This window comes from Sceloporus occidentalis, unplaced genomic scaffold (assembly GCF_023333645.1).
Source record: "Sceloporus occidentalis isolate IW3139 unplaced genomic scaffold, rSceOcc1.0.p SCAF_322, whole genome shotgun sequence".
NCBI lineage: Eukaryota > Metazoa > Chordata > Lepidosauria > Squamata > Phrynosomatidae > Sceloporus > Sceloporus occidentalis.
The window spans coordinates 622,343-646,451 of record NW_028317302.1 but is presented as its reverse complement, the minus strand read 5'-3'; the positions used below and the strand labels follow the sequence as shown (position 1 = coordinate 646,451).

The 24,109-nt window shown below is 49.7% G+C and overlaps 10 non-coding genes across 10 annotated transcripts; all 10 read left to right on the top strand.

The window, feature by feature from the left end:
- The first annotated feature begins 15,689 nt into the window (after nt 1-15,689).
- TRNAV-CAC (transfer RNA valine (anticodon CAC)) lies at nt 15,690-15,762 on the top strand. Its single transcript has one exon. It is a non-coding gene; the product is annotated as a tRNA-Val (tRNA).
- Nucleotides 15,763-15,853: 91 nt separating this feature from the next.
- Nucleotides 15,854-15,926, top strand: TRNAV-UAC (transfer RNA valine (anticodon UAC)). The gene has a single exon. It is a non-coding gene; the product is annotated as a tRNA-Val (tRNA).
- Nucleotides 15,927-16,380: 454 nt separating this feature from the next.
- On the top strand, nt 16,381-16,453 carry TRNAV-UAC (transfer RNA valine (anticodon UAC)). The gene has a single exon. It is a non-coding gene; the product is annotated as a tRNA-Val (tRNA).
- A 137-nt stretch (nt 16,454-16,590) lies between these two features.
- On the top strand, nt 16,591-16,663 carry TRNAV-AAC (transfer RNA valine (anticodon AAC)). Its single transcript has one exon. It is a non-coding gene; the product is annotated as a tRNA-Val (tRNA).
- Nucleotides 16,664-19,655: 2,992 nt separating this feature from the next.
- TRNAV-CAC (transfer RNA valine (anticodon CAC)) lies at nt 19,656-19,728 on the top strand. The gene has a single exon. It is a non-coding gene; the product is annotated as a tRNA-Val (tRNA).
- Nucleotides 19,729-19,819: 91 nt separating this feature from the next.
- On the top strand, nt 19,820-19,892 carry TRNAV-UAC (transfer RNA valine (anticodon UAC)). Its single transcript has one exon. It is a non-coding gene; the product is annotated as a tRNA-Val (tRNA).
- Nucleotides 19,893-20,346: 454 nt separating this feature from the next.
- TRNAV-UAC (transfer RNA valine (anticodon UAC)) lies at nt 20,347-20,419 on the top strand. Its single transcript has one exon. It is a non-coding gene; the product is annotated as a tRNA-Val (tRNA).
- A 137-nt stretch (nt 20,420-20,556) lies between these two features.
- Nucleotides 20,557-20,629, top strand: TRNAV-AAC (transfer RNA valine (anticodon AAC)). The gene has a single exon. It is a non-coding gene; the product is annotated as a tRNA-Val (tRNA).
- Nucleotides 20,630-23,623: 2,994 nt separating this feature from the next.
- Nucleotides 23,624-23,696, top strand: TRNAV-CAC (transfer RNA valine (anticodon CAC)). Its single transcript has one exon. It is a non-coding gene; the product is annotated as a tRNA-Val (tRNA).
- Nucleotides 23,697-23,787: 91 nt separating this feature from the next.
- On the top strand, nt 23,788-23,860 carry TRNAV-UAC (transfer RNA valine (anticodon UAC)). The gene has a single exon. It is a non-coding gene; the product is annotated as a tRNA-Val (tRNA).
- Nucleotides 23,861-24,109: the final 249 nt, after the last annotated feature.

Below are 24,109 nucleotides of genomic sequence, written 5' to 3'. Positions count from 1 at the left end.
CCTAACCCTAACCCTAACCCTAACCCTAACCCTAACCCTAACCCTAACCCTAACCCTAACCCTAACCCTAACCCTAACCCTAACCCTAACCCTAACCCTAACCCTAACCCTAACCCTAACCCTAACCCTAACCCTAACCCTAACCCTAACCCTAACCCTAACCCTAACCCTAACCCTAACCCTAACCCTAACCCTAACCCTAACCCTAACCCTAACCCTAACCCTAACCCTAACCCTAACCCTAACCCTAACCCTAACCCTAACCCTAACCCTAACCCTAACCCTAACCCTAACCCTAACCCTAACCCTAACCCTAACCCTAACCCTAACCCTAACCCTAACCCTAACCCTAACCCTAACCCTAACCCTAACCCTAACCCTAACCCTAACCCTAACCCTAACCCTAACCCTAACCCTAACCCTAACCCTAACCCTAACCCTAACCCTAACCCTAACCCTAACCCTAACCCTAACCCTAACCCTAACCCTAACCCTAACCCTAACCCTAACCCTAACCCTAACCCTAACCCTAACCCTAACCCTAACCCTAACCCTAACCCTAACCCTAACCCTAACCCTAACCCTAACCCTAACCCTAACCCTAACCCTAACCCTAACCCTAACCCTAACCCTAACCCTAACCCTAACCCTAACCCTAACCCTAACCCTAACCCTAACCCTAACCCTAACCCTAACCCTAACCCTAACCCTAACCCTAACCCTAACCCTAACCCTAACCCTAACCCTAACCCTAACCCTAACCCTAACCCTAACCCTAACCCTAACCCTAACCCTAACCCTAACCCTAACCCTAACCCTAACCCTAACCCTAACCCTAACCCTAACCCTAACCCTAACCCTAACCCTAACCCTAACCCTAACCCTAACCCTAACCCTAACCCTAACCCTAACCCTAACCCTAACCCTAACCCTAACCCTAACCCTAACCCTAACCCTAACCCTAACCCTAACCCTAACCCTAACCCTAACCCTAACCCTAACCCTAACCCTAACCCTAACCCTAACCCTAACCCTAACCCTAACCCTAACCCTAACCCTAACCCTAACCCTAACCCTAACCCTAACCCTAACCCTAACCCTAACCCTAACCCTAACCCTAACCCTAACCCTAACCCTAACCCTAACCCTAACCCTAACCCTAACCCTAACCCTAACCCTAACCCTAACCCTAACCCTAACCCTAACCCTAACCCTAACCCTAACCCTAACCCTAACCCTAACCCTAACCCTAACCCTAACCCTAACCCTAACCCTAACCCTAACCCTAACCCTAACCCTAACCCTAACCCTAACCCTAACCCTAACCCTAACCCTAACCCTAACCCTAACCCTAACCCTAACCCTAACCCTAACCCTAACCCTAACCCTAACCCTAACCCTAACCCTAACCCTAACCCTAACCCTAACCCTAACCCTAACCCTAACCCTAACCCTAACCCTAACCCTAACCCTAACCCTAACCCTAACCCTAACCCTAACCCTAACCCTAACCCTAACCCTAACCCTAACCCTAACTCCTAACCCTAACCCTAACCCTAACCCTAACCCTAACCCTAACCCTAACCCTAACCCTAACCCTAACCCTAACCCTAACCCTAACCCTAACCCTAACCCTAACCCTAACCCTAACCCTAACCCTAACCCTAACCCTAACCCTAACCCTAACCCTAACCCTAACCCTAACCCTAACCCTAACCCTAACCCTAACCCTAACCCTAACCCTAACCCTAACCCTAACCCTAACCCTAACCCTAACCCTAACCCTAACCCTAACCCTAACCCTAACCCTAACCCTAACCCTAACCCTAACCCTAACCCTAACCCTAACCCTAACCCTAACCCTAACCCTAACCCTAACCCTAACCCTAACCCTAACCCTAACCCTAACCCTAACCCTAACCCTAACCCTAACCCTAACCCTAACCCTAACCCTAACCCTAACCCTAACCCTAACCCTAACCCTAACCCTAACCCTAACCCTAACCCTAACCCTAACCCTAACCCTAACCCTAACCCTAACCCTAACCCTAACCCTAACCCTAACCCTAACCCTAACCCTAACCCTAACCCTAACCCTAACCCTAACCCTAACCCTAACCCTAACCCTAACCCTAACCCTAACCCTAACCCTAACCCTAACCCTAACCCTAACCCTAACCCTAACCCTAACCCTAACCCTAACCCTAACCCTAACCCTAACCCTAACCCTAACCCTAACCCTAACCCTAACCCTAACCCTAACCCTAACCCTAACCCTAACCCTAACCCTAACCCTAACCCTAACCCTAACCCTAACCCTAACCCTAACCCTAACCCTAACCCTAACCCTAACCCTAACCCTAACCCTAACCCTAACCCTAACCCTAACCCTAACCCTAACCCTAACCCTAACCCTAACCCTAACCCTAACCCTAACCCTAACCCTAACCCTAACCCTAACCCTAACCCTAACCCTAACCCTAACCCTAACCCTAACCCTAACCCTAACCCTAACCCTAACCCTAACCCTAACCCTAACCCTAACCCTAACCCTAACCCTAACCCTAACCCTAACCCTAACCCTAACCCTAACCCTAACCCTAACCCTAACCCTAACCCTAACCCTAACCCTAACCCTAACCCTAACCCTAACCCTAACCCTAACCCTAACCCTAACCCTAACCCTAACCCTAACCCTAACCCTAACCCTAACCCTAACCCTAACCCTAACCCTAACCCTAACCCTAACCCTAACCCTAACCCTAACCCTAACCCTAACCCTAACCCTAACCCTAACCCTAACCCTAACCCTAACCCTAACCCTAACCCTAACCCTAACCCTAACCCTAACCCTAACCCTAACCCTAACCCTAACCCTAACCCTAACCCTAACCCTAACCCTAACCCTAACCCTAACCCTAACCCTAACCCTAACCCTAACCCTAACCCTAACCCTAACCCTAACCCTAACCCTAACCCTAACCCTAACCCTAACCCTAACCCTAACCCTAACCCTAACCCTAACCCTAACCCTAACCCTAACCCTAACCCTAACCCTAACCCTAACCCTAACCCTAACCCTAACCCTAACCCTAACCCTAACCCTAACCCTAACCCTAACCCTAACCCTAACCCTAACCCTAACCCTAACCCTAACCCTAACCCTAACCCTAACCCTAACCCTAACCCTAACCCTAACCCTAACCCTAACCCTAACCCTAACCCTAACCCTAACCCTAACCCTAACCCTAACCCTAACCCTAACCCTAACCCTAACCCTAACCCTAACCCTAACCCTAACCCTAACCCTAACCCTAACCCTAACCCTAACCCTAACCCTAACCCTAACCCTAACCCTAACCCTAACCCTAACCCTAACCCTAACCCTAACCCTAACCCTAACCCTAACCCTAACCCTAACCCTAACCCTAACCCTAACCCTAACCCTAACCCTAACCCTAACCCTAACCCTAACCCTAACCCTAACCCTAACCCTAACCCTAACCCTAACCCTAACCCTAACCCTAACCCTAACCCTAACCCTAACCCTAACCCTAACCCTAACCCTAACCCTAACCCTAACCCTAACCCTAACCCTAACCCTAACCCTAACCCTAACCCTAACCCTAACCCTAACCCTAACCCTAACCCTAACCCTAACCCTAACCCTAACCCTAACCCTAACCCTAACCCTAACCCTAACCCTAACCCTAACCCTAACCCTAACCCTAACCCTAACCCTAACCCTAACCCTAACCCTAACCCTAACCCTAACCCTAACCCTAACCCTAACCCTAACCCTAACCCTAACCCTAACCCTAACCCTAACCCTAACCCTAACCCTAACCCTAACCCTAACCCTAACCCTAACCCTAACCCTAACCCTAACCCTAACCCTAACCCTAACCCTAACCCTAACCCTAACCCTAACCCTAACCCTAACCCTAACCCTAACCCTAACCCTAACCCTAACCCTAACCCTAACCCTAACCCTAACCCTAACCCTAACCCTAACCCTAACCCTAACCCTAACCCTAACCCTAACCCTAACCCTAACCCTAACCCTAACCCTAACCCTAACCCTAACCCTAACCCTAACCCTAACCCTAACCCTAACCCTAACCCTAACCCTAACCCTAACCCTAACCCTAACCCTAACCCTAACCCTAACCCTAACCCTAACCCTAACCCTAACCCTAACCCTAACCCTAACCCTAACCCTAACCCTAACCCTAACCCTAACCCTAACCCTAACCCTAACCCTAACCCTAACCCTAACCCTAACCCTAACCCTAACCCTAACCCTAACCCTAACCCTAACCCTAACCCTAACCCTAACCCTAACCCTAACCCTAACCCTAACCCTAACCCTAACCCTAACCCTAACCCTAACCCTAACCCTAACCCTAACCCTAACCCTAACCCTAACCCTAACCCTAACCCTAACCCTAACCCTAACCCTAACCCTAACCCTAACCCTAACCCTAACCCTAACCCTAACCCTAACCCTAACCCTAACCCTAACCCTAACCCTAACCCTAACCCTAACCCTAACCCTAACCCTAACCCTAACCCTAACCCTAACCCTAACCCTAACCCTAACCCTAACCCTAACCCTAACCCTAACCCTAACCCTAACCCTAACCCTAACCCTAACCCTAACCCTAACCCTAACCCTAACCCTAACCCTAACCCTAACCCTAACCCTAACCCTAACCCTAACCCTAACCCTAACCCTAACCCTAACCCTAACCCTAACCCTAACCCTAACCCTAACCCTAACCCTAACCCTAACCCTAACCCTAACCCTAACCCTAACCCTAACCCTAACCCTAACCCTAACCCTAACCCTAACCCTAACCCTAACCCTAACCCTAACCCTAACCCTAACCCTAACCCTAACCCTAACCCTAACCCTAACCCTAACCCTAACCCTAACCCTAACCCTAACCCTAACCCTAACCCTAACCCTAACCCTAACCCTAACCCTAACCCTAACCCTAACCCTAACCCTAACCCTAACCCTAACCCTAACCCTAACCCTAACCCTAACCCTAACCCTAACCCTAACCCTAACCCTAACCCTAACCCTAACCCTAACCCTAACCCTAACCCTAACCCTAACCCTAACCCTAACCCTAACCCTAACCCTAACCCTAACCCTAACCCTAACCCTAACCCTAACCCTAACCCTAACCCTAACCCTAACCCTAACCCTAACCCTAACCCTAACCCTAACCCTAACCCTAACCCTAACCCTAACCCTAACCCTAACCCTAACCCTAACCCTAACCCTAACCCTAACCCTAACCCTAACCCTAACCCTAACCCTAACCCTAACCCTAACCCTAACCCTAACCCTAACCCTAACCCTAACCCTAACCCTAACCCTAACCCTAACCCTAACCCTAACCCTAACCCTAACCCTAACCCTAACCCTAACCCTAACCCTAACCCTAACCCTAACCCTAACCCTAACCCTAACCCTAACCCTAACCCTAACCCTAACCCTAACCCTAACCCTAACCCTAACCCTAACCCTAACCCTAACCCTAACCCTAACCCTAACCCTAACCCTAACCCTAACCCTAACCCTAACCCTAACCCTAACCCTAACCCTAACCCTAACCCTAACCCTAACCCTAACCCTAACCCTAACCCTAACCCTAACCCTAACCCTAACCCTAACCCTAACCCTAACCCTAACCCTAACCCTAACCCTAACCCTAACCCTAACCCTAACCCTAACCCTAACCCTAACCCTAACCCTAACCCTAACCCTAACCCTAACCCTAACCCTAACCCTAACCCTAACCCTAACCCTAACCCTAACCCTAACCCTAACCCTAACCCTAACCCTAACCCTAACCCTAACCCTAACCCTAACCCTAACCCTAACCCTAACCCTAACCCTAACCCTAACCCTAACCCTAACCCTAACCCTAACCCTAACCCTAACCCTAACCCTAACCCTAACCCTAACCCTAACCCTAACCCTAACCCTAACCCTAACCCTAACCCTAACCCTAACCCTAACCCTAACCCTAACCCTAACCCTAACCCTAACCCTAACCCTAACCCTAACCCTAACCCTAACCCTAACCCTAACCCTAACCCTAACCCTAACCCTAACCCTAACCCTAACCCTAACCCTAACCCTAACCCTAACCCTAACCCTAACCCTAACCCTAACCCTAACCCTAACCCTAACCCTAACCCTAACCCTAACCCTAACCCTAACCCTAACCCTAACCCTAACCCTAACCCTAACCCTAACCCTAACCCTAACCCTAACCCTAACCCTAACCCTAACCCTAACCCTAACCCTAACCCTAACCCTAACCCTAACCCTAACCCTAACCCTAACCCTAACCCTAACCCTAACCCTAACCCTAACCCTAACCCTAACCCTAACCCTAACCCTAACCCTAACCCTAACCCTAACCCTAACCCTAACCCTAACCCTAACCCTAACCCTAACCCTAACCCTAACCCTAACCCTAACCCTAACCCTAACCCTAACCCTAACCCTAACCCTAACCCTAACCCTAACCCTAACCCTAACCCTAACCCTAACCCTAACCCTAACCCTAACCCTAACCCTAACCCTAACCCTAACCCTAACCCTAACCCTAACCCTAACCCTAACCCTAACCCTAACCCTAACCCTAACCCTAACCCTAACCCTAACCCTAACCCTAACCCTAACCCTAACCCTAACCCTAACCCTAACCCTAACCCTAACCCTAACCCTAACCCTAACCCTAACCCTAACCCTAACCCTAACCCTAACCCTAACCCTAACCCTAACCCTAACCCTAACCCTAACCCTAACCCTAACCCTAACCCTAACCCTAACCCTAACCCTAACCCTAACCCTAACCCTAACCCTAACCCTAACCCTAACCCTAACCCTAACCCTAACCCTAACCCTAACCCTAACCCTAACCCTAACCCTAACCCTAACCCTAACCCTAACCCTAACCCTAACCCTAACCCTAACCCTAACCCTAACCCTAACCCTAACCCTAACCCTAACCCTAACCCTAACCCTAACCCTAACCCTAACCCTAACCCTAACCCTAACCCTAACCCTAACCCTAACCCTAACCCTAACCCTAACCCTAACCCTAACCCTAACCCTAACCCTAACCCTAACCCTAACCCTAACCCTAACCCTAACCCTAACCCTAACCCTAACCCTAACCCTAACCCTAACCCTAACCCTAACCCTAACCCTAACCCTAACCCTAACCCTAACCCTAACCCTAACCCTAACCCTAACCCTAACCCTAACCCTAACCCTAACCCTAACCCTAACCCTAACCCTAACCCTAACCCTAACCCTAACCCTAACCCTAACCCTAACCCTAACCCTAACCCTAACCCTAACCCTAACCCTAACCCTAACCCTAACCCTAACCCTAACCCTAACCCTAACCCTAACCCTAACCCTAACCCTAACCCTAACCCTAACCCTAACCCTAACCCTAACCCTAACCCTAACCCTAACCCTAACCCTAACCCTAACCCTAACCCTAACCCTAACCCTAACCCTAACCCTAACCCTAACCCTAACCCTAACCCTAACCCTAACCCTAACCCTAACCCTAACCCTAACCCTAACCCTAACCCTAACCCTAACCCTAACCCTAACCCTAACCCTAACCCTAACCCTAACCCTAACCCTAACCCTAACCCTAACCCTAACCCTAACCCTAACCCTAACCCTAACCCTAACCCTAACCCTAACCCTAACCCTAACCCTAACCCTAACCCTAACCCTAACCCTAACCCTAACCCTAACCCTAACCCTAACCCTAACCCTAACCCTAACCCTAACCCTAACCCTAACCCTAACCCTAACCCTAACCCTAACCCTAACCCTAACCCTAACCCTAACCCTAACCCTAACCCTAACCCTAACCCTAACCCTAACCCTAACCCTAACCCTAACCCTAACCCTAACCCTAACCCTAACCCTAACCCTAACCCTAACCCTAACCCTAACCCTAACCCTAACCCTAACCCTAACCCTAACCCTAACCCTAACCCTAACCCTAACCCTAACCCTAACCCTAACCCTAACCCTAACCCTAACCCTAACCCTAACCCTAACCCTAACCCTAACCCTAACCCTAACCCTAACCCTAACCCTAACCCTAACCCTAACCCTAACCCTAACCCTAACCCTAACCCTAACCCTAACCCTAACCCTAACCCTAACCCTAACCCTAACCCTAACCCTAACCCTAACCCTAACCCTAACCCTAACCCTAACCCTAACCCTAACCCTAACCCTAACCCTAACCCTAACCCTAACCCTAACCCTAACCCTAACCCTAACCCTAACCCTAACCCTAACCCTAACCCTAACCCTAACCCTAACCCTAACCCTAACCCTAACCCTAACCCTAACCCTAACCCTAACCCTAACCCTAACCCTAACCCTAACCCTAACCCTAACCCTAACCCTAACCCTAACCCTAACCCTAACCCTAACCCTAACCCTAACCCTAACCCTAACCCTAACCCTAACCCTAACCCTAACCCTAACCCTAACCCTAACCCTAACCCTAACCCTAACCCTAACCCTAACCCTAACCCTAACCCTAACCCTAACCCTAACCCTAACCCTAACCCTAACCCTAACCCTAACCCTAACCCTAACCCTAACCCTAACCCTAACCCTAACCCTAACCCTAACCCTAACCCTAACCCTAACCCTAACCCTAACCCTAACCCTAACCCTAACCCTAACCCTAACCCTAACCCTAACCCTAACCCTAACCCTAACCCTAACCCTAACCCTAACCCTAACCCTAACCCTAACCCTAACCCTAACCCTAACCCTAACCCTAACCCTAACCCTAACCCTAACCCTAACCCTAACCCTAACCCTAACCCTAACCCTAACCCTAACCCTAACCCTAACCCTAACCCTAACCCTAACCCTAACCCTAACCCTAACCCTAACCCTAACCCTAACCCTAACCCTAACCCTAACCCTAACCCTAACCCTAACCCTAACCCTAACCCTAACCCTAACCCTAACCCTAACCCTAACCCTAACCCTAACCCTAACCCTAACCCTAACCCTAACCCTAACCCTAACCCTAACCCTAACCCTAACCCTAACCCTAACCCTAACCCTAACCCTAACCCTAACCCTAACCCTAACCCTAACCCTAACCCTAACCCTAACCCTAACCCTAACCCTAACCCTAACCCTAACCCTAACCCTAACCCTAACCCTAACCCTAACCCTAACCCTAACCCTAACCCTAACCCTAACCCTAACCCTAACCCTAACCCTAACCCTAACCCTAACCCTAACCCTAACCCTAACCCTAACCCTAACCCTAACCCTAACCCTAACCCTAACCCTAACCCTAACCCTAACCCTAACCCTAACCCTAACCCTAACCCTAACCCTAACCCTAACCCTAACCCTAACCCTAACCCTAACCCTAACCCTAACCCTAACCCTAACCCTAACCCTAACCCTAACCCTAACCCTAACCCTAACCCTAACCCTAACCCTAACCCTAACCCTAACCCTAACCCTAACCCTAACCCTAACCCTAACCCTAACCCTAACCCTAACCCTAACCCTAACCCTAACCCTAACCCTAACCCTAACCCTAACCCTAACCCTAACCCTAACCCTAACCCTAACCCTAACCCTAACCCTAACCCTAACCCTAACCCTAACCCTAACCCTAACCCTAACCCTAACCCTAACCCTAACCCTAACCCTAACCCTAACCCTAACCCTAACCCTAACCCTAACCCTAACCCTAACCCTAACCCTAACCCTAACCCTAACCCTAACCCTAACCCTAACCCTAACCCTAACCCTAACCCTAACCCTAACCCTAACCCTAACCCTAACCCTAACCCTAACCCTAACCCTAACCCTAACCCTAACCCTAACCCTAACCCTAACCCTAACCCTAACCCTAACCCTAACCCTAACCCTAACCCTAACCCTAACCCTAACCCTAACCCTAACCCTAACCCTAACCCTAACCCTAACCCTAACCCTAACCCTAACCCTAACCCTAACCCTAACCCTAACCCTAACCCTAACCCTAACCCTAACCCTAACCCTAACCCTAACCCTAACCCTAACCCTAACCCTAACCCTAACCCTAACCCTAACCCTAACCCTAACCCTAACCCTAACCCTAACCCTAACCCTAACCCTAACCCTAACCCTAACCCTAACCCTAACCCTAACCCTAACCCTAACCCTAACCCTAACCCTAACCCTAACCCTAACCCTAACCCTAACCCTAACCCTAACCCTAACCCTAACCCTAACCCTAACCCTAACCCTAACCCTAACCCTAACCCTAACCCTAACCCTAACCCTAACCCTAACCCTAACCCTAACCCTAACCCTAACCCTAACCCTAACCCTAACCCTAACCCTAACCCTAACCCTAACCCTAACCCTAACCCTAACCCTAACCCTAACCCTAACCCTAACCCTAACCCTAACCCTAACCCTAACCCTAACCCTAACCCTAACCCTAACCCTAACCCTAACCCTAACCCTAACCCTAACCCTAACCCTAACCCTAACCCTAACCCTAACCCTAACCCTAACCCTAACCCTAACCCTAACCCTAACCCTAACCCTAACCCTAACCCTAACCCTAACCCTAACCCTAACCCTAACCCTAACCCTAACCCTAACCCTAACCCTAACCCTAACCCTAACCCTAACCCTAACCCTAACCCTAACCCTAACCCTAACCCTAACCCTAACCCTAACCCTAACCCTAACCCTAACCCTAACCCTAACCCTAACCCTAACCCTAACCCTAACCCTAACCCTAACCCTAACCCTAACCCTAACCCTAACCCTAACCCTAACCCTAACCCTAACCCTAACCCTAACCCTAACCCTAACCCTAACCCTAACCCTAACCCTAACCCTAACCCTAACCCTAACCCTAACCCTAACCCTAACCCTAACCCTAACCCTAACCCTAACCCTAACCCTAACCCTAACCCTAACCCTAACCCTAACCCTAACCCTAACCCTAACCCTAACCCTAACCCTAACCCTAACCCTAACCCTAACCCTAACCCTAACCCTAACCCTAACCCTAACCCTAACCCTAACCCTAACCCTAACCCTAACCCTAACCCTAACCCTAACCCTAACCCTAACCCTAACCCTAACCCTAACCCTAACCCTAACCCTAACCCTAACCCTAACCCTAACCCTAACCCTAACCCTAACCCTAACCCTAACCCTAACCCTAACCCTAACCCTAACCCTAACCCTAACCCTAACCCTAACCCTAACCCTAACCCTAACCCTAACCCTAACCCTAACCCTAACCCTAACCCTAACCCTAACCCTAACCCTAACCCTAACCCTAACCCTAACCCTAACCCTAACCCTAACCCTAACCCTAACCCTAACCCTAACCCTAACCCTAACCCTAACCCTAACCCTAACCCTAACCCTAACCCTAACCCTAACCCTAACCCTAACCCTAACCCTAACCCTAACCCTAACCCTAACCCTAACCCTAACCCTAACCCTAACCCTAACCCTAACCCTAACCCTAACCCTAACCCTAACCCTAACCCTAACCCTAACCCTAACCCTAACCCTAACCCTAACCCTAACCCTAACCCTAACCCTAACCCTAACCCTAACCCTAACCCTAACCCTAACCCTAACCCTAACCCTAACCCTAACCCTAACCCTAACCCTAACCCTAACCCTAACCCTAACCCTAACCCTAACCCTAACCCTAACCCTAACCCTAACCCTAACCCTAACCCTAACCCTAACCCTAACCCTAACCCTAACCCTAACCCTAACCCTAACCCTAACCCTAACCCTAACCCTAACCCTAACCCTAACCCTAACCCTAACCCTAACCCTAACCCTAACCCTAACCCTAACCCTAACCCTAACCCTAACCCTAACCCTAACCCTAACCCTAACCCTAACCCTAACCCTAACCCTAACCCTAACCCTAACCCTAACCCTAACCCTAACCCTAACCCTAACCCTAACCCTAACCCTAACCCTAACCCTAACCCTAACCCTAACCCTAACCCTAACCCTAACCCTAACCCTAACCCTAACCCTAACCCTAACCCTAACCCTAACCCTAACCCTAACCCTAACCCTAACCCTAACCCTAACCCTAACCCTAACCCTAACCCTAACCCTAACCCTAACCCTAACCCTAACCCTAACCCTAACCCTAACCCTAACCCTAACCCTAACCCTAACCCTAACCCTAACCCTAACCCTAACCCTAACCCTAACCCTAACCCTAACCCTAACCCTAACCCTAACCCTAACCCTAACCCTAACCCTAACCCTAACCCTAACCCTAACCCTAACCCTAACCCTAACCCTAACCCTAACCCTAACCCTAACCCTAACCCTAACCCTAACCCTAACCCTAACCCTAACCCTAACCCTAACCCTAACCCTAACCCTAACCCTAACCCTAACCCTAACCCTAACCCTAACCCTAACCCTAACCCTAACCCTAACCCTAACCCTAACCCTAACCCTAACCCTAACCCTAACCCTAACCCTAACCCTAACCCTAACCCTAACCCTAACCCTAACCCTAACCCTAACCCTAACCCTAACCCTAACCCTAACCCTAACCCTAACCCTAACCCTAACCCTAACCCTAACCCTAACCCTAACCCTAACCCTAACCCTAACCCTAACCCTAACCCTAACCCTAACCCTAACCCTAACCCTAACCCTAACCCTAACCCTAACCCTAACCCTAACCCTAACCCTAACCCTAACCCTAACCCTAACCCTAACCCTAACCCTAACCCTAACCCTAACCCTAACCCTAACCCTAACCCTAACCCTAACCCTAACCCTAACCCTAACCCTAACCCTAACCCTAACCCTAACCCTAACCCTAACCCTAACCCTAACCCTAACCCTAACCCTAACCCTAACCCTAACCCTAACCCTAACCCTAACCCTAACCCTAACCCTAACCCTAACCCTAACCCTAACCCTAACCCTAACCCTAACCCTAACCCTAACCCTAACCCTAACCCTAACCCTAACCCTAACCCTAACCCTAACCCTAACCCTAACCCTAACCCTAACCCTAACCCTAACCCTAACCCTAACCCTAACCCTAACCCTAACCCTAACCCTAACCCTAACCCTAACCCTAACCCTAACCCTAACCCTAACCCTAACCCTAACCCTAACCCTAACCCTAACCCTAACCCTAACCCTAACCCTAACCCTAACCCTAACCCTAACCCTAACCCTAACCCTAACCCTAACCCTAACCCTAACCCTAACCCTAACCCTAACCCTAACCCTAACCCTAACCCTAACCCTAACCCTAACCCTAACCCTAACCCTAACCCTAACCCTAACCCTAACCCTAACCCTAACCCTAACCCTAACCCTAACCCTAACCCTAACCCTAACCCTAACCCTAACCCTAACCCTAACCCTAACCCTAACCCTAACCCTAACCCTAACCCTAACCCTAACCCTAACCCTAACCCTAACCCTAACCCTAACCCTAACCCTAACCCTAACCCTAACCCTAACCCTAACCCTAACCCTAACCCTAACCCTAACCCTAACCCTAACCCTAACCCTAACCCTAACCCTAACCCTAACCCTAACCCTAACCCTAACCCTAACCCTAACCCTAACCCTAACCCTAACCCTAACCCTAACCCTAACCCTAACCCTAACCCTAACCCTAACCCTAACCCTAACCCTAACCCTAACCCTAACCCTAACCCTAACCCTAACCCTAACCCTAACCCTAACCCTAACCCTAACCCTAACCCTAACCCTAACCCTAACCCTAACCCTAACCCTAACCCTAACCCTAACCCTAACCCTAACCCTAACCCTAACCCTAACCCTAACCCTAACCCTAACCCTAACCCTAACCCTAACCCTAACCCTAACCCTAACCCTAACCCTAACCCTAACCCTAACCCTAACCCTAACCCTAACCCTAACCCTAACCCTAACCCTAACCCTAACCCTAACCCTAACCCTAACCCTAACCCTAACCCTAACCCTAACCCTAACCCTAACCCTAACCCTAACCCTAACCCTAACCCTAACCCTAACCCTAACCCTAACCCTAACCCTAACCCTAACCCTAACCCTAACCCTAACCCTAACCCTAACCCTAACCCTAACCCTAACCCTAACCCTAACCCTAACCCTAACCCTAACCCTAACCCTAACCCTAACCCTAACCCTAACCCTAACCCTAACCCTAACCCTAACCCTAACCCTAACCCTAACCCTAACCCTAACCCTAACCCTAACCCTAACCCTAACCCTAACCCTAACCCTAACCCTAACCCTAACCCTAACCCTAACCCTAACCCTAACCCTAACCCTAACCCTAACCCTAACCCTAACCCTAACCCTAACCCTAACCCTAACCCTAACCCTAACCCTAACCCTAACCCTAACCCTAACCCTAACCCTAACCCTAACCCTAACCCTAACCCTAACCCTAACCCTAACCCTAACCCTAACCCTAACCCTAACCCTAACCCTAACCCTAACCCTAACCCTAACCCTAACCCTAACCCTAACCCTAACCCTAACCCTAACCCTAACCCTAACCCTAACCCTAACCCTAACCCTAACCCTAACCCTAACCCTAACCCTAACCCTAACCCTAACCCTAACCCTAACCCTAACCCTAACCCTAACCCTAACCCTAACCCTAACCCTAACCCTAACCCTAACCCTAACCCTAACCCTAACCCTAACCCTAACCCTAACCCTAACCCTAACCCTAACCCTAACCCTAACCCTAACCCTAACCCTAACCCTAACCCTAACCCTAACCCTAACCCTAACCCTAACCCTAACCCTAACCCTAACCCTAACCCTAACCCTAACCCTAACCCTAACCCTAACCCTAACCCTAACCCTAACCCTAACCCTAACCCTAACCCTAACCCTAACCCTAACCCTAACCCTAACCCTAACCCTAACCCTAACCCTAACCCTAACCCTAACCCTAACCCTAACCCTAACCCTAACCCTAACCCTAACCCTAACCCTAACCCTAACCCTAACCCTAACCCTAACCCTAACCCTAACCCTAACCCTAACCCTAACCCTAACCCTAACCCCTAACCCTAACCCTAACCCTAACCCTAACCCTAACCCTAACCCTAACCCTAACCCTAACCCTAACCCTAACCCTAACCCTAACCCTAACCCTAACCCTAACCCTAACCCTAACCCTAACCCTAACCCTAACCCTAACCCTAACCCTAACCCTAACCCTAACCCTAACCCTAACCCTAACCCTAACCCTAACCCTAACCCTAACCCTAACCCTAACCCCTAACCCTAACCCTAACCCTAACCCTAACCCTAACCCTAACCCTAACCCTAACCCTAACCCTAACCCTAACCCTAACCCTAACCCTAACCCTAACCCCTAACCCTAACCCTAACCCTAACCCTAACCCTAACCCTAACCCTAACCCTAACCCTAACCCTAACCCTAACCCTAACCCTAACCCTAACCCTGGGGTGTAGCCTACTCAACTGTGAAGTTTCTTAGCACTTTGCTGACCCAATCCTGTAGTTTTCTCCTTACTTTCTATTAACAAATATTGTCTGAAAGCGCTTGAACATGTCGTCTGCCAGGTTTGTTTCTGTAGTGTAGTGGTTATCACATTCGCCTCACACGCGAAAGGTTCTCGGTTCGAAACCGAGCAGAAACAGCTTATTGTTTTATGAATTTAAAACTACACCTACATTTCTTTCCAAAGAAAGAGTACTGTCAGAGAGGTGACAAGACCACTGCTACCTCAAGTTTCTGTAGTGTAGTGGTTATCACGTTTGCTTTACACGCAAAAGGTCTCTGGTTCGAAACCAGGCAAGAGCATGTTTTGTATAGAGTTCATTTTGTTATGCATGCTGTACATCATTTAAAAAAAACACCTACTCATTTCACGAAAATCCCATCATTGCACCATGAAATCACTGTGCCGTTCATATCATTTGTTCAGTGTTAGAAATTGCTGAAATTCATAAAGAAAGGAAATTGAAATGATCTGTATGGGATTCTTAGAGTGTTTACGCTCCCAAGTCAAATTCTTGTAAAGGAGCTAAAAATGAAAACTTCCTAGCAGGGGTCTTAAAATCAGAGAAAATTTAAGCTTAACTGTAGAGGGGATGTAAACATTTCACCATAACTATGTCACAGATTTTCCCTGGGGTGTAGCCTACTCAACTGCGAAGTTTCTTAGCACTTTACTGACCCAATCCTGTAGTTTTCTCCTTACTTTCTAGTAACACATATTGTCTGAAAGCATTTGAAAGCATGCTCTGCCAGGTTTGTTTCTGTAGTGTAGTGGTTATCACATTCGCCTTACATGCGAAAGGTCCTCGGTTCCAAACCGAGCAGGAACAACTGTTGTTTTATGAATTGAAAACTACACCTGCATTTCTTGCAAAGGTAGCACACGTTGAGTTGTTTTTGTTTTTTAAAACCATGTTTCCAAAGAAAGAGTACTGTCAGAGAGGTGAGAAAAATGTAGCCAGGTCAAGTTTCTGTAGTGTAGTGGTTATCACGTTTGCCTAACACGCAAAAGATTCCTGGTTCGAAACCAGGCAGAAACATGTTTTTTGGGTAAATCAATGTTTATTAAGGTTTTTCAGTTTTGTGGGAAGAGGCAGGGGGAAGGGTACAGAAAATCAAAAGAATCAGAGGGGGGGGGAATAAGCAGGTACGATTGACACTGTGCAGTGTACAGATACCACGTCGAGAGAACATGAGTACAAAGGAAAATGGTCACAACATTTACATATAGCGGAAAAAACGGCACGGCAGGAACAGGGAGCTCCAGAGCAATAGGACACATGGTTACAAATACTCCTTCTCCGCAAAGACAGAGCACATGAAAAAGGCAGTGCGTAGACACTCCGGCAGTTGTTACCCAAAGGGGGGGAGCCTAGGCGTTGCGCCTACGTGCCAGAAGGAGCAGGGGCGCTGGCGCCGGAGAGCAGGGGGCAACCACGCGCGCCGAGGCAGACTTCTAAACCAGGCAGGCGGGTGCTACTGATGCGGAGACTGCATGCCATGTATGCACGGTGCGGGGATGCTATAGGGTTGGATGACGGGGAAGCGAGACAAGAAAACGTCGACATCCCCTGTGCAACCTCGAGTGAGCTCAGCGCGATAACCTGCACGGACACCCCCAGCACCTAGCCTTGGTGGCATAGCCCTGGACCTGTAGGGAAGGAGGGCAGCAAGGATGTGAGAGGGAAGGGAAGAAGGGAAAAGCGGAAACAGAAAGGACAAAGGAAAAAAAAAAAGGGGGGGGAGCTCGGTAGGGGGCAAAGTGACCACGTTTCGGATGGAGGCAACTCGGAGGCCGCAGCTCAGGAGGGCACGCCGTCAAGCAATGGGCGAATTTGGGGGCTAGCGAGCAGTTGCAACCAGTGAAACCAGATGCGGTTATGTTTTTCAGACCTCTCCGTGGTAGAATAGATCAATTCCTCAAGAACTGGAGTCCGCTCCACCCGTTGGATCCACTCCCGAATCGTAGGGGGGGAAGAATCACCCCAATGCAAGGGGATAAGGGCTTTCGCAGCTGTCAGAAGGTAGCGGACCACTGCATTCTTGTACCACGAAATCGGGTGAAGGAGAAGGAATTCCGGCGAAAAGGGAATGTCCCTGTCGGTGAGGGATCGAACATGGGAGTGAATGGCCGACCAATAGGGAGCTATGCTGGGACAGGACCACCACAGATGAAGCAAAGAGCAGGGAGATGCACCAAACTGCCAGCATTCATCCCTCCTATCGGGACAGAACCGGGCTGTGGTCGACGGGGGCCTATACCACAGGGCCATCAGCTTGTAGGACATCTCCTGGACCCTGTTATTAAGGGAGCAACGGTGAGTGAGCACGCAGATCTTTTCCCACTGTTGCTCGGTGAGAGTGAGTTGCAGTGAGGCCTCCCACTTGCCCTCGTTAGGTGGGGGGGAGGGAAAAACAGCCGAGAGGAGGAGGCCATAGAGGAGCGATACGCCATGAGGTGGGGGCGAGGTCAGGGTGCACAGCGCTTCAAACCTGGTGAGATCCCTAAGGACCTGGTGTTTACGGCCCAGGGAACGAAAGAAATTGCCCAGCTGGGCATAGCGGAAGCGCGCCAGGGACGTGGGTGGGGCCGGGCCCACCAGAGCCTCCAAGGGCTGTAGACCCGATGGGGAGAGGTATGCACGGATGCCTAGCGTCCCCCTGGCGGCCACCTCAGGGAAGACATCGCCTCCCATGCCCGGAGGGAAATCGGGATTGTCGCGTATCGGAGTAAGAGGAGACGGGAGAAAAGAGACAGAGGTGCCCCGCAAAACACTGAGCGTCGCCCGGGTAAGGAACTAATCGACGAGCCCAGCATGCCGCTCTCCACCTCCAGCCACCGCTTCCCACCAGAACCACAGGCCCACTCCACTATCCGCAAGAGATGGCATGCCCGGTAGTATGTACGCGGACACGGCAAAGCCAGACCACCTCTCGACTTGGGCAGGATCAGGACATTATATCGAATGCGGGGGGAGCGGGGGCCCCATATAAAACGGAGAAAGGCAGAGCGGACAGAAGCGAAGAAGGAGGGGGGAAGGTGTATGGGTAGAGTCTGGAACAAGTAGAGGAGTCTGGGCATCACATTAATTTTAATAGTGTTGACCCTACCCAGCCACGTGACAGTGAGCCGGGACCATCTGCGGAAGTCGGACTGTATAGTGGAAAGGAGCGGCAGGAAGTTGTTGGCGTACAGCCGGGAGTGATCGGGGGATATCCACACTCCTAGGTATTTCAATTTAGTATCGCACCATGCGAAGGGGAAAGCCGCGCGCAAGGAGGTACTGACAGCATCTGGCACATTAACACCCAGGAGCTCAGATTTAGACATGTTGACTTTGAAGTTGGAAAGGACACTGTATGTCGCGAGCTCTTGCAGGACAGAGGGCAGGGAGATGCGGGGCTGGGCCAACGTGAAAAGGAGGTCATCAGCATACCCCAATACCTTATGGTGGGACCGCCCCACCTGGAGTACCGAGATGTCCGGGTTCTGGCGTATCGCCTGCAAAAGGGGTTCCAGTGATAAAACAAACAGCATCGGTGAGAGGGGGCAACCCTGTCGGGTCCCAGCAGGAACATGTTTTGTGTAGAGTTCTTTTTCTCATGCATGCTGTACATCATTTAAAAAAACCACCTACTCATTTCACGAAAATCCCATCATTGCACCATGAAATCACTGTGCCGTTCATATCATTTGTTCAGTGTTAGAAATTGCTGAAATTCATAAAGAAAGGAAATTGAAATGATCTGTATGGGATTCTTAGAGGGTTTAAGCTCCCAAGTCAAATTCTTGTAAAGGAGCTAAAAATGAAAACTTCTTAGCAGGGTTCTTAAAATCAGAGAAAATTTAAGCTTAACTGTAGAGGGGATGTAAACATTTCACCATAACTATGTCACAGATTTTCCCTGGGGTGTAGCCTACTCAACTGTGAAGTTTCTTAGCACTTTGCTGACCCAATCCTGTAGTTTTCTCCTTACTTTCTATTAACAAATATTGTCTGAACGCGCTTGAACGTGTCGTCTGCCAGGTTTGTTTCTGTAGTGTAGTGGTTATCACATTTGCCTCACACGCGAAAGGTCCTCGGTTCGAAACCGAGCAGAAACAGCTTATTGTTTTATGAATTTAAAACTACACCTACATTTCTTTCCAAAGAAAGAGTACTGTCAGAGAGGTGACAAGACCACTGCTATCCCAAGTTTCTGTAGTGTAGTGGTTATCACGTTTGCTTTACACGCAAAAGGTCTCTGGTTCGAAACCAGGCAAGAGCATGTTTTGTATAGAGTTCATTTTGTTATGCATGCTGTACATCATTTAAAAAAAACACCTACTCATTTCACGAAAATCCCATCATTGCACCATGAAATCACTGTGCCGTTCATATCATTTGTTCAGTGTTAGAAATTGCTGAAATTCATAAAGAAAGGAAATTGAAATGATCTGTATGGGATTCTTAGAGTGTTTAAGCTCCCAAGTCAAATTCTTGTAAAGGAGCTAAAAATGAAAACTTCCTAGCAGGGGTCTTAAAATCAGAGAAAATTTAAGCTTAACTGTAGAGGGGATGTAAACATTTCACCATAACTATGTCACAGATTTTCCCTGGGGTGTAGCCTACTCAACTGCGAAGTTTCTTAGCACTTTACTGACCCAATCCTGTAGTTTTCTCCTTACTTTCTAGTAACACATATTGTCTGAAAGCATTTGAAAGCATGCTCTGCCGGGTTTGTTTCTGTAGTGTAGTGGTTATCACATTCGCCTTACACGCGAAAGGTCCTCGGTTCGAAACCGAGCAGAAACAACAGTTGTTTTATGAATTGAAAACTACACCTGCATTTCTTGCAAAGGTAGCACACGTTGAGTTGTTTTTGTTTTTTTAAACCATGTTTCCAAAGAAAGAGTACTGTCAGAGAGGTGAGAAAACTGCAGCCAGGTCAAGTTTCTGTAGTGTAGTGGTTATCACGTTTGCCTAACACGCAAAAGATCCCTGGTTCGAAACCAGGCAGAAACAAGTTTTTTGGGTAGATCAATGTTTATTAAGGTTTTTCAGTTTTGTGGGAAGAGGCAGGGGGAAGGGTACAGAAAATCAAAAGAATCAGAGGGGGGGGGGGAATAAGCAGGTACGATTGACACTGTGCAGTGTACAGATACCACGTCGAGAGAACATGAGTACAAAGGAAAATGGTCACAACATTTACATATAGCGGAAAAAACGGCACGGCAGGAACAGGGAGCTCCAGAGCAATAGGACACATGGTTACAAATACTCCTTCTCCGCAAAGACAGAGCACATGAAAAAGGCAGTGCGTAGACACTCCGGCAGTTGTTACCCAAAGGGGGGGAGCCTAGGCGTTGCGCCTACGTGCCAGAAGGAGCAGGGGCGCTGGCGCCGGAGAGCAGGGGGCAACCACGCGCGCCGAGGCAGACTTCTAAACCAGGCAGGCGGGTGCTACTGATGCGGAGACTGCATGCCATGTATGCACGGTGCGGGGATGCTATAGGGTTGGATGACGGGGAAGCGAGACAAGAAAACGTCGACATCCCCTGTGCAACCTCGAGTGAGCTCAGCGCGATAACCTGCACGGACACCCCCAGCACCTAGCCTTGGTGGCATAGCCCTGGACCTGTAGGGAAGGAGGGCAGCAAGGATGTGAGAGGGAAGGGAAGAAGGGAAAAGCGGAAACAGAAAGGACAAAGGAAAAAAAAAAAGGGGGGGGAGCTCGGTAGGGGGCAAAGTGACCACGTTTCGGATGGAGGCAACTCGGAGGCCGCAGCTCAGGAGGGCACGCCGTCAAGCAATGGGCGAATTTGGGGGCTAGCGAGCAGTTGCAACCAGTGAAACCAGATGCGGTTATGTTTTTCAGACCTCTCCGTGGTAGAATAGATCAATTCCTCAAGAACTGGAGTCCGCTCCACCCGTTGGATCCACTCCCGAATCGTAGGGGGGGAAGAATCACCCCAATGCAAGGGGATAAGGGCTTTCGCAGCTGTCAGAAGGTAGCGGACCACTGCATTCTTGTACCACGAAATCGGGTGAAGGAGAAGGAATTCCGGCGAAAAGGGAATGTCCCTGTCGGTGAGGGATCGAACATGGAAGTGAATGGCCGACCAATAGGGAGCTATGCTGGGACAGGACCACCACAGATGAAGCAAAGAGCAGGGAGATGCACCAAACTGCCAGCATTCATCCCTCCTATCGGGACAGAACCGGGCTGTGGTCGACGGGGGCCTATACCACAGGGCCATCAGCTTGTAGGACATCTCCTGGACCCTGTTATTAAGGGAGCAACGGTGAGTGAGCACGCAGATCTTTTCCCACTGTTGCTCGGTGAGAGTGAGTTGCAGTGAGGCCTCCCACTTGCCCTCGTTAGGTGGGGGGGAGGGAAAAACAGCCGAGAGGAGGAGGCCATAGAGGAGCGATACGCCATGAGGTGGGGGCGAGGTCAGGGTGCACAGCGCTTCAAACCTGGTGAGATCCCTAAGGACCTGGTGTTTACGGCCCAGGGAACGAAAGAAATTGCCCAGCTGGGCATAGCGGAAGCGCGCCAGGGACGTGGGAGGGGCCGGGCCCACCAGAGCCTCCAAGGGCTGTAGACCCGATGGGGAGAGGTATGCACGGATGCCTAGCGTCCCCCTGGCGGCCACCTCAGGGAAGACATCGCCTCCCATGCCCGGAGGGAAATCGGGATTGTCGCGTATCGGAGTAAGAGGAGACGGGAGAAAAGAGACAGAGGTGCCCCGCAAAACACTGAGCGTCGCCCGGGTAAGGAACTAATCGACGAGCCCAGCATGCCGCTCTCCACCTCCAGCCACCGCTTCCCACCAGAACCACAGGCCCACTCCACTATCCGCAAGAGATGGCATGCCCGGTAGTATGTACGCGGACACGGCAAAGCCAGACCACCTCTCGACTTGGGCAGGATCAGGACATTATATCGAATGCGGGGGGAGCGGGGGCCCCATATAAAACGGAGAAAGGCAGAGCGGACAGAAGCGAAGAAGGAGGGGGGAAGGTGTATGGGTAGAGTCTGGAACAAGTAGAGCAGTCTGGGCATCACATTAATTTTAATAGTGTTGACCCTACCCAGCCACGTGACAGTGAGTCGGGACCATCTGCGGAAGTCGGACTGTATAGTGGAAAGGAGCGGCAGGAAGTTGTTGGCGTACAGCCGGGAGTGATCGGGGGATATCCACACTCCTAGGTATTTCAATTTAGTATCGCACCATGCGAAGGGGAAAGCCGCGCGCAAGGAGGTACTGACAGCATCTGGCACATTAACACCCAGGAGCTCAGATTTAGACATGTTGACTTTGAAGTTGGAAAGGACACTGTATGTCGCGAGCTCTTGCAGGACAGAGGGCAGGGAGATGCGGGGCTGGGCCAACGTGAAAAGGAGGTCATCAGCATACCCCAATACCTTATGGTGGGACCGCCCCACCTGGAGTACCGAGATGTCCGGGTTCTGGCGTATCGCCTGCAAAAGGGGTTCCAGTGATAAAACAAACAGCATCGGTGAGAGGGGGCAACCCTGTCGGGTACCAGCAGGAACATGTTTTGTGTAGAGTTCTTTTTCTCATGCATGCTGTACATCATTTAAAAAAACCACCTACTCATTTCACGAAAATCCCATCATTGCACCATGAAATCACTGTGCCGTTCATATCATTTGTTCAGTGTTAGAAATTGCTGAAATTCATAAAGAAAGGAAATTGAAATGATCTGTATGGGATTCTTAGAGGGTTTAAGCTCCCAAGTCAAATTCTTGTAAAGGAGCTAAAAATGAAAACTTCTTAGCAGGGTTCTTAAAATCAGAGAAAATTTAAGCTTAACTGTAGAGGGGATGTAAACATTTCACCATAACTATGTCACAGATTTTCCCTGGGGTGTAGCCTACTCAACTGTGAAGTTTCTTAGCACTTTGCTGACCCAATCCTGTAGTTTTCTCCTTACTTTCTATTAACAAATATTGTCTGAAAGCGCTTGAACGTGTCGTCTGCCAGGTTTGTTTCTGTAGTGTAGTGGTTATCACATTTGCCTCACACGCGAAAGGTCCTCGGTTCGAAACCGAGCAGAAACAGCTTATTGTTTTATGAATTTAAAACTACACCTACATTTCTTTCCAAAGAAAGAGTACTGTCAGAGAGGTGACAAGACCACTGCTATCCCAAGTTTCTGTAGTGTAGTGGTTATCACGTTTGCTTTACACGCAAAAGGTCTCTGGTTCGAAACCAGGCAAGAGCATGTTTTGTATAGAGTTCATTTTGTTATGCATGCTGTACATCATTTAAAAAAAACACCTACTCATTTCACGAAAATCCCATCATTGCACCATGAAATCACTGTGCCGTTCATATCATTTGTTCAGTGTTAGAAATTGCTGAAATTCATAAAGAAAGGAAATTGAAATGATCTGTATGGGATTCTTAGAGTGTTTAAGCTCCCAAGTCAAATTCTTGTAAAGGAGCTAAAAATGAAAACTTCCTAGCAGGG